This window comes from Spea bombifrons, chromosome 7 (assembly GCF_027358695.1).
Source record: "Spea bombifrons isolate aSpeBom1 chromosome 7, aSpeBom1.2.pri, whole genome shotgun sequence".
In the NCBI taxonomy this organism is placed as follows: Eukaryota; Metazoa; Chordata; class Amphibia; order Anura; family Pelobatidae; genus Spea; species Spea bombifrons.
Genome location: NC_071093.1, coordinates 43050584 through 43060538, shown reverse-complemented (window position 1 = coordinate 43060538; position 9955 = coordinate 43050584). Strand labels below are relative to the sequence as shown.

Sequence of the window (9955 nt, the reverse complement as noted above, 5' to 3'; positions counted from 1 at the left end):
CTGGCGATGATCCTATTTGTCTCATCACTGCCTCCACGTCTGGTCTCTGAGACTGCAGCACCTTTTCCACTTTCTCCATAGATTTTAATTTCTCTTTTAGAGTCGCAGTTTCCTCCATGGAAGCCTTTCTTTCCAACTGGTGTTTATTTAGAAGCTTTAGTTGTTCTTCTTGCGTTGAATACAAGGCTTCCATGTCCCTTATGCGCTTCTCCAAATCCTCTATCTCGGCGTTGGCCAAATCCAACAGGTGCTGCTCAGAACACGCCATGTTCTCCCATTGTCTCTCCTGCTCCTCTTTTAAGGGAAGAAGAGCATTCAATCTATCTTCTTCCCTCTTAAGCCATTCGGCATCAAGCGTGTGCCCATCATGTTCTCCAAAATCAAAGAACAATTTTACGACACCGCAGCCCACATCAGTTCTACACTGTGGGCACGTTAGTCTCGGAGCAGAGACTAACCAGTCCAGTATGCAGTCCAGATGGAAAATGTGACCACATGAGATCGCTGCGACACTGGAAGCATTCTCAATCGAGTCTATGCAGATACTGCAGTATGCCCGAATCGGCATGGCTGCACTCGTCTGAATCAATCCACAAACACACTGTCACCTCCAAACCTCAAGTCAAATGTGTGAACATTACTCTCTTGTTCCTGCAACAAGTGTCCCTGGGTTTGTTATATCATAGAGCGACCATTCTATGTCACATGACTTAGATGTAAACATGCTGAACTGCCTACCAGTGAGTGTTCTTAGGTTGGTGATGTCATAGAGCAACCAGTGTATGTCCCATGTCTTAGGATGTAAAAAGCACTTATAAGGCTCATTATAGCTTACTTTTAATAGTAATCGTTTATTTTGTCTTAGATTTAGGAGCCTATGCCATGCGTGTTTAAATTCCTGCACTGCATTAATCTTTACCACTTCTGTTAGGAAGCCGTTCCATTTATCGACCACCCACTCAGTAAAGTTTCCTTCCACTCAAATTAAGACTCTAGTTTTAGACGATGGCCTCGTGTTTCCATGTTTCTCTGAAATAAACTTCCCTCCTGTACTTTGCTAAATTGAAACCATTCACAATTATTGTAGGCTTCTTCCAAACCAGCACCAGGTTAAATACACCACAGCTGTAACAGGAATTGAAATGAATATCTTCCCACTTTGCTAAATATAAAAAGGGTTAAGAAAAGAGCAACAGCAAAGATATTTCAATCATTCTTCCCACATCATCCCACTAATGAATGTCAGCCATTGTCAGGGTCACACAAAGCTTGGCCCACCCACGATGCACGATGGCTGCATCACCGCTGAAGGGTCCACCTGGCTGCAAAATGTTCTCAACGCAGAGATTACATCGTCAGGGAAATGCTGAAAGTGAATGAATCTGCATGAAAATGTAAGACTGATGCCTCGGGGCACTTATGAGAAGACTTAGAGGGAGATGCGTAGAGCGACTATGAGCTGAGGGCGCGAGAGGACATGATCCTTATCATCTACTGAAAAGTGACAGCAACCAGATGGCTCCTTAAACCAGGGACATGTATAAAAAAATGCAATGATTTTAATGCAGCCCCACAGTATATGTGAGCCATATGAGAAGACTTTACTCATTCTCTTCCCTGCTCTCATTTCCCCCAACCGACCTTCATTCTCGGGGCTGTCATAAAAATGTTGCATAAGTCGATTTCCTTGACTCTTGACTTTTTATTAACTACTAATGCAGGTTTTGTTTAAATCTTTCCTACTTGAGTGAGTTTTAAATGTTCTTCTGTAGTTTGGGGTTTGGTACGGGCTTTACTCTGCATGATCTCTTTCTCATTGATACTTTATGTCCTGGATAAAATGTGCAAATAAATATCACTTCCTAATCATGTGGTGTTTATGGATATCTGTAACTCAAGGAAAGAGCAGGATTTTGGGTCGCTGCATCTCCGCTGCCATCAAGTGGCCAAATTGGGATACTGCAGGCAAGCTAAGAAGCTGCCGGCCGTCAGGCGCGATATCCCAACAATGTCCAACACCTGCAGTTAGAATCATGGTAGACGTTTCTGTGAAGGAGTGTGATGGATTACTCCGGCACTTAAACTGTGATGAAGTTGAAAGTTGTGTTACTGGAAGGTTTTGTGAGTCAAGGAAATCTTCATGGTTTAAGATCCTGGTGTGAATTGTTACTTCTCGAAGGCTGGCATTTTAACTTAATTTAATATATTTGTCTTTGGTTAATGGGGCCGATCTGCAGTCTCATTCTGTATCTATAGATATATTTGAATTAAGTCCTATTCTTCAATTGATAGGCATTTCCTGGATCCCAGGCATCATTGACTCGTATGCTGGATATCTGCCCCAAACAAACAGCAGGCCAACTATTTCCATGCCAGGAACTGATGTTTGGTTGAAGCTGGATGGCTCCCCTGGTTGTGACATCTCTTGCATAGTTTTTTTGTGTTACCACATGTACATTTTTCTAACCTCTTACATTTTTCTATTTTACTAATCACTTTGCGGGCGCCATTGACTTGCATGATTGAATCCAGTACCTGTATTCACCCTCATGAGGCCATTGGAAACTTGTTTTGTTTTTAAAGGGCACCACCACCACAGTGGCGACTGATTGCAGAAACACTGCATGCAAAAAAAAAAGCAATCTTAAATCACTTTAAGTGGCAGTTACTGGTTATTAAGGGGTTAAAGGATCTATGTGATTTCCGCCCATTAAGTTGAGCTTTTATATGTTATATAGCAACTTACTTCATACCAGCATGTTCTATAGTACAAAGCATTCAGTTCTTTTAACCCCACCTGCCGTGGAAGAGGTTTAAGCAGCGGTTCCTCCAGTGATGACTGCGCCAGACATCGCTCAGTGTTTACACTTTGTAATATCTGAATAAAGGTTATGCTTTGAAACGTTAGTCTTATTCTTTTCAGAGGAGAATCGCTGCCAACTATAGAAAGGCTGTGCTTATATGAAAGACAAGAGTCTCGTAGGTAGCAATAAGTTCTTCCTTTATTCAATGAAATATTGTACAGTCAGAATACACATTAATAAACAGAAGTGCTTCATTACATGAGATCTTCTCTTTAAATGACTCCGCATACACTCCTCTAAGCAGATTTCATGATTGTCCCCCATGGGAGAGATCAGTAGACGCCAGACTCCTGTAACAGTAAAAGTAGCATTATACAAGGTGCTGCAACATCTATGCCAACATCAGGTAAATTTAGTATAACAAGCTACAATCCCACTACTGTAACCCGAACCCCTTCCCATCCCCTAGGCTCGCGGGATACACGCTTGGCCCCAGGAGTATCGCATGCATGTGCAGGAGACCTGTTTAACCAAGAGTCTGCTGCAAGCCCAAGTTTGGATAGAGAAACCACATAAGCAGAGATCCTCGAGAATCCTTCCCTGCATTATTGGAAGACACGGCTATTAAACGCATAAACATGCATGTTTCAGCTGGAGTCCCTGCACGTTACAAGCTACTTCCATGTCTATGGATTAAAAACCACTGAAACAATGGCCATCTACATCAAATGTCACCTCACAGCATCAACAGATAACCCAGACACCCGAAAGTGTGTGAATAAGGTACATTCATCTTATCCCACAGTTAATAAATAAGGGCCCCCATGAACTGCTGCACTGTTACCCCTTTATATAAATAGCTTTGTAGGTATGAAGGGTCTTTTAACCTCCTTGATATAACACTTTAGGAGCTTTGGTTCCAAGTAGTTTGTGATCTGGTTTAGTTTCCTTCTGGAGGAGCCTCAGACACGTCGTAACAGCAAATGCGTAAAACGCACTCAGATGAGGTGTCAGAAATTTTTTTTTTGTATCATCAGCGGCTCGCAGGAGAATAAATAAATCTAATTTAAGATTCTTAAAAAACGGTTCCTTACCTCATACCCGCAGCCTCATTCCATCAGACGACCTAAAGAGATCATAAAGAGCTGTGAGATTACGAACGAAGCAACAACGTAACAACGCAACGTCTATAATGTCATGTGCAGCGTCTTCAGATATTGAGTGATATCAGGTACTGCCTGAGCAATACTCATTTGAGGTGTCAGAAGTTTAAATATCATCCTATAACACGCACAGCCCCCCCGCCTTAGCTACATAAAGCCGTCTCGTTAGCGCAGCGGTATAACGGGGGATTTATGTTCTGTTATCTTATAATAGAACTCAGCTCCGAGCTCTTTAAACCTTTAGTGACCAGACGTTGAGGATGCACCAGTTTGTAAAGAAAAAGTTGATTACCTTTCTGTTAATAGGACAGTTCCCACAGTGTGCCAGCCAATCAGGTTTGACTCATTCGTTCCAGCTCAGTGCCAACCAATCAGGTTTGACTCATTTTACCAGCAAGTATCGCTGTAAGAAAAGAAACATTATCAGCCTCATGCAAAGTTACTGTAACAAGACGCATCGCACAGCAAAGAAAGTCAGTCAACACAAGAGAATGAAACTAACCTGTTCTTTAAGGAGGGCGATAATCGCATACCGCTGCCAGGCAGCACAGCAGTCGAGCCACCGGAAACATAGCGGACTCTGGACAAAAAAAAAAAAAAGTTATATCTCAAATATTAAGCAACACCAAGTTATGGTATCAATAGCAAAAAAGCCATTCACATTCTGTCAGAGATGCTCTCCGCTGAAGCAAATGAATGGGATCATAAAGCAGACTTTAATGGATGAACCACCAAGATACAGTAAGGGAATCAAGTTTCGCTGGAACATCCTGTACCACGGCAGCCATAAAAAGAAATACTGAAGACAGCCTGAACATTCGTTGGTTGCTAGGGGAACTATACACCTTTTACAGCCTGTTACACCCATCAGGCCTCAAAAGCAGCTGCTCGCATACTAGGCAGAAGAAAAATGGCCGACCTCAGCGCAAGAGCCCGAGATTTTACTTGCGTAGTGGTATCACTAGCCGTAGTTGAGCGCATTTAAATATATATATAATTAGATTTAAGAGAAGTAGAGAAGACTGATGAGGAATCAGGGGTTAAACAGCACGCTGACTACAAGCATAGGAGGGAAGAAAGCACCGAGCCCGCTATGCTCCAACCTACCCGAGGACAAGAAGAAAGGGATAAAACTTTCTGCAGCCGGCTTAAGTACAGGAAGGAACTGCGCTATGATTGGTTGTTGTGATCACGTGGGTTTCCATCCGCCCTATCACAAACATTGTGGCTTGGGCCTATCGCTGAGATCGTTTGCGTAAAAGGGGTTGGGCTCCTATCCCGCCCGCCCCCACTGGGACGGATGATGATTGACAGACGAGGAGAAGCGCTATCATATTGGCTGTTTAGTGCTTCTCGTGGTGCATAGTGGTATTTGGAGTCCATGAATGTGACGTTTGTTTAGTGAATGCGCCAATGTGGCAATGGGTGGACTACGATTCCCAGAGTTCCCGGGGCGGTGAGAAATCCCGGAATGTGGCACTCAGTGGGAGGGGCATTTGTTTGGTTAGTAGAAGCCGGAAAACATGTCTGCGAGTTGGTGAGTTATTGGAGGAGATGCGACGATAACCTGACAGGAGGGTATGAGGTAGTAAGTGCCACATATGACGGGCTGTGACAGCTAGCTAGTTGAGGAAACGAGGCTGACAATTTATGTGAGGGGGTGCGGGGGGATGACAGAGGGGGAGGGAGATCAGATGGGGGTTGAGGGGGAGAGAGTGCAGAGGGAAGAGAGAGAAGAGATGGGGGTGCAGAGGGAAGAGAGAGAAGAGATGGGGGTGCAGAGGGAAGAGAGAGAAGAGATGGGGGTGCAGAGGGAGATGAGGTGGGGGTGCAGAGGGAGATGAGATGGGGTGTAGAGGGGGAGGGAGATGAGATAGGGTGCAGGGGGGAGGGAGATGAGATGGGGGTGCAGGGGGAGGGAGATGAGATGGGGGTGCAGGGGGAGGGAGATGAGATTGGGGTGCAGAGGGGTAGAGAGTGTGGGGGGAGGGAGATGAGATAGGGTGAAGGGGGAAGGGAGATGAAATAGAAGGGGGTACAGGTGATGGCATGAGATTGAGGGGTGTGCGTACAGCAGCACCAGATTGTTCTGAAGAATGAGGATAACGGGAGTCCTGATTATTAGAGAATATACAGCACGTTTCTGGTGTATGCCGTAGGAAGATTCCGCCGGTTTCCATGGTGACTGCTTCACATGTACAGCTTTTGCTCCTATCTGGTCCCTGTCAGTGTGATAAGAATGAGCCGTTAACACAAAAGACTTGTTTTACCCAGAAGTGCGATGTTTTCCGTGGGCTGATGTTTGGTTGTTTGTCTCGCTGTATAATCGTCTTCCTGACGCCCGAGATTCCGCAGAGTAGGTGGAACTTTACCTTTAACATGTTCTGGGTTGGAATGGGGGCTTCGAGGCAAACCATGAAGGCTTCATCCCTCCTCGTGCCAGGATGGGCAGTATGTTTCACACATCTAGCAGGGCCGGGCATACCGCGCTCCATCGCTCCCAGCACACGGCGTCTGGGCGCGGGGATATGACATCATTTCCTGTCGCTCCGATGCAGGCAGTGCGTGTGTAAGAATGTTATGTGTTACTGAATGATCGCATTAATGTATCTCGTTAACAATAATGTTAATTAGCGGGATCGCTTTATATGGATAGACTTACAAATAAAGCAGAATTATTTATTGGTTTGTCCCATCATTAAGAATCTGTGTAGTTACCCCCCAAACGGCTCTAATACCGGCCCTCGTGGAAACCCGGACCTGTCTTTATTTAAAGATACACTTAGTTGAGTCACCTGCATTCAAGCAGGGATATCAACTGGGAGTCTTGTGTATGATCACAGCAACATAGAATAGGAAGGAATCCGTCCCAGTCTGTGTGACCTCGAGAATCTGCCCCGAGACTCGGGGGCAAACCCGAGAGCCCCCAGCAACGCCTACGGGACATGTCCCCAGCGTGCCGGGTGGCCAGTCCGGGCCGTCGTATAGGAAGTAAAGAAACATACTTCTGCCGGCCGCTGTCTGCTACAAAGCCAAGGAATAAACATAAGCGTGTTACATGTATGTGCAGGGGGCTCGTTAATGGGCCACGCGTGTTAATCGCTGTCCGAGTGAATATTTAAATGGCTTCCGTTTTGTGGTTTAAAGGTGCAGTTCCACCCGCTCTACCGAATTTAATACTAAACTGGGACGGGAAAAACACATTAAAAACATTAAAATAGAAACATGTTTACTTTACCGAGAGGGTGGTAGATATACGTGGAGCAGCCTCCCAGCAGAGGTGGTAGAGGGTAATACAGTGAGGGAATTTTAACATGCTAGGGATAGGCATACGGCTCCTGAATCTAAGACGAGACCAACGACTGATTAAGGTTTGAGTCTTTACAGCAGATTAGACGGGGGCCGAGTGGGCCGATCTGCCGTCACATTCTATGTATGTTTAATGTTTTTCTCTTCAGAGGGATGTGGATTTCAGAGGGGGTTAATGCACCGGGGTAGTTTACAGTCTGCTGATTGGATGAGAGAAGGGATTTTCCAGTATAAAAAAAAAAAGAAAAAAAGTTAATCGCCTCCCCCCCTGCTTTAAATGCCTTTCTGTTTGCATCACTCCCCGGCAGCACGGAGCGGCTCACAGACATGGGGACCTTGTGAAATCATTCGGCGTCAGAGCTTCCTCCAGAATGAACCAAAGAGACCTCGGAGCCTGAGACAAGGTAATAAAACCCCGGACAGCGATAAGATAATAAACCGGTACCGGAAAAACCTGGCCCTGTTTAACCTATCCGCTGCCAGGGTGTCCCCTGTCCCGGCGTGCTACGGGTTAATGGCAGGACGCCCAGCGTTTGCCCCGATGGGACCGGCTATAAAGCAGAAGCACAACTGATCCCGCTGCAGATTATCCGGCGTGTAAATGTGAAGCGTGCCGGGGGGGGCCTGGTTTAGTTGGCTCTGGGTTTTGGGAGCAAAGGGGTTAATATAGTGTCGGTTATGATGATGGGTTTTTTTATTTAAAGTTTCTGGGTTTCTCGCCCCGTTTGCCCGTGGATCGTATCTATAGGTTACGGAGCGGTTTAGCCCCAGAAGGGATCCTTGGTGCCGTTTCACGTGGTAACGGAAAGACTCGTGCAGCAGGATTTGTACCTGGATGAGTCTTGGCTTCCATCCCAGTGTTTTTGTAAAGAGTGAGACATCGACTAAATGACGAGTCGCGTTACTGTGCGCAGTAGCAGTTGCTGAACCAAATCCCTTCATTACTACTACTTAACGCTTTTGAGCGGCATCCATGTATTATTATTTTATTATATTTTCTTATTACATTATTTTTATTTTCTTATTATTGCACTATTTTTATTTTTTAATATATTTTATTATTTTTTTTATAATAGTTTTTATTTTATTTTCTTATTTTTATTTTTTATTATAATATTTTATTATTTTTTGTAATCGTTTTTATTTTATTTTCTTATTATTGCACTATTTTTATTTTTTAATATATTTTATATTTTTTATAATAGTTTTTATTTTATTTTCTTATTTTTATTTTTTAATATAATATTTTATTATTTTTTGTAATCGTTTTTATTTTATTTTCTTATTATTGCATTATTTTTTATCATTATATTATTGTATTCCCTTTTGATTTATTTTGTGCCAACAGCGCTTTTTCCAGACCCGATACATTAGTCAAAGAGGGCCTTGCTCGCAAGAGCTTACAATCTAGAGGAATCAACGTCTCCTTTTCAAGTTGGCTCCTAGAGTTTCCTTATCGGCCCCTAAATGATATATATTTCCCCAAACCTGTATCTGATTTTTTTGTACGAAAAGTCTTCCCCCTCTAATAAGTTTTCCTTAACGTCTCCTCCGCCTGACCCCACGCGTTCCTCCATGCGCAGAGCCTGGCCGGTACCTGCCCCATCGCAGCTGATTCTAAGAAATAGCGGAAGTTCCCCCATCTTGTAAGTCATTGGGGGGGGGGGTTTTCCGAAAGATTAGGGAATTATTAGCTAAACGCTTTCTGCGTGCTTGGGTTATGCAGAGCAGGACGGGGGCGACAGATGTTTATCGATTGCGCAGGATCGCTGTGACCTCATCGTGTGATATACCCAGGAAGCATGTAGCGAGGCAATAAAAATATTACCCAATCCTGGGAGGAGGAAACGCGAAGCAGTAAAAGCCCCGGTCAGATCTAAGCGTACGCAGTGAGGAGTATACTGCAGGTCCAGCCGCCATATAGACTTTAACGCATGTGACGGCTGTTGCTGTGGATAATGTATGGGGGTATTTTGTGGAATCCCCCCCCCATCTATTTTCTGTGCTGAAGATGTCCCGCTGCGGGTGATATACTTGGCACCGGTCGGCTCCAGCGCTGGTTCGGCCGACGCCAAAGGGCTTTTGTATATGAAAAATGCCCCTCGGTGAATTACTCTTTGGTGATCGGGGGTCGTCTGCTAAACGGTGTTTAGATTTGTCATGGAAACGGTTTTATTTCTCGCTCCGGTCGCCAAGTAAACTTAATAAAACCAAGCTGTGGAAAGACGGGGCCCGAGGCGAGAGCGCGAGCGTAATGTCCTGACACTCGCCTCGTCCAGCTGCTAAACCTCACGCAGCCAAGACATCGGCTCCAGCGTAAGGAATGTATCGCAGATCGGCCCCATTCGGCCCCCGTCTAGTCGCTCGTTTATCCCGCTGTAAAGACTCAAACCTTAATCAGTCGTTGGTCTCGTCTTAGATTCAGGAGCCGTATGTCTATCCCATGCATGTTTAATACCCTCGCTGTATTACCAGTGATAGGTGGAAAGTCTCTGTTGCCATATCATCAGAAAAGCTATGTATGTATTTTTCTAGGTCAGAGCGGACGGGGCCCGTTCGCTCTTCGGTGTTTCCCGTTGTTATCCCGTTCCGTGATCTGAATCCTTCTGTGTTGTCTCCCTTTGAAGGGGTCAGAGGGCCGCTGCCGGGGTCTAACGCCTCCCCGACGCTCCTTCTGGC

General features: G+C 45.0%; 2 long non-coding RNA genes across 2 annotated transcripts; one reads left to right on the top strand and one right to left on the bottom strand.

Annotated features, from left to right (window-relative positions):
• Positions 1-2980: 2980 nt before the first annotated feature.
• LOC128501090 (uncharacterized) lies at positions 2981-4549 on the bottom strand. Its single transcript, XR_008355017.1, has 4 exons — positions 4470-4549; positions 4260-4370; positions 3899-3930; positions 2981-3154 (listed from the first exon to the last, which is right to left on the bottom strand). It is a non-coding gene; the product is annotated as an uncharacterized LOC128501090 (long non-coding RNA).
• An 884-nt stretch (positions 4550-5433) lies between these two features.
• Positions 5434-9940, top strand: LOC128501091 (uncharacterized). Its single transcript, XR_008355018.1, has 3 exons — positions 5434-5504; positions 7585-7680; positions 9904-9940. It is a non-coding gene; the product is annotated as an uncharacterized LOC128501091 (long non-coding RNA).
• The last annotated feature ends 15 nt before the right edge of the window (positions 9941-9955 follow it).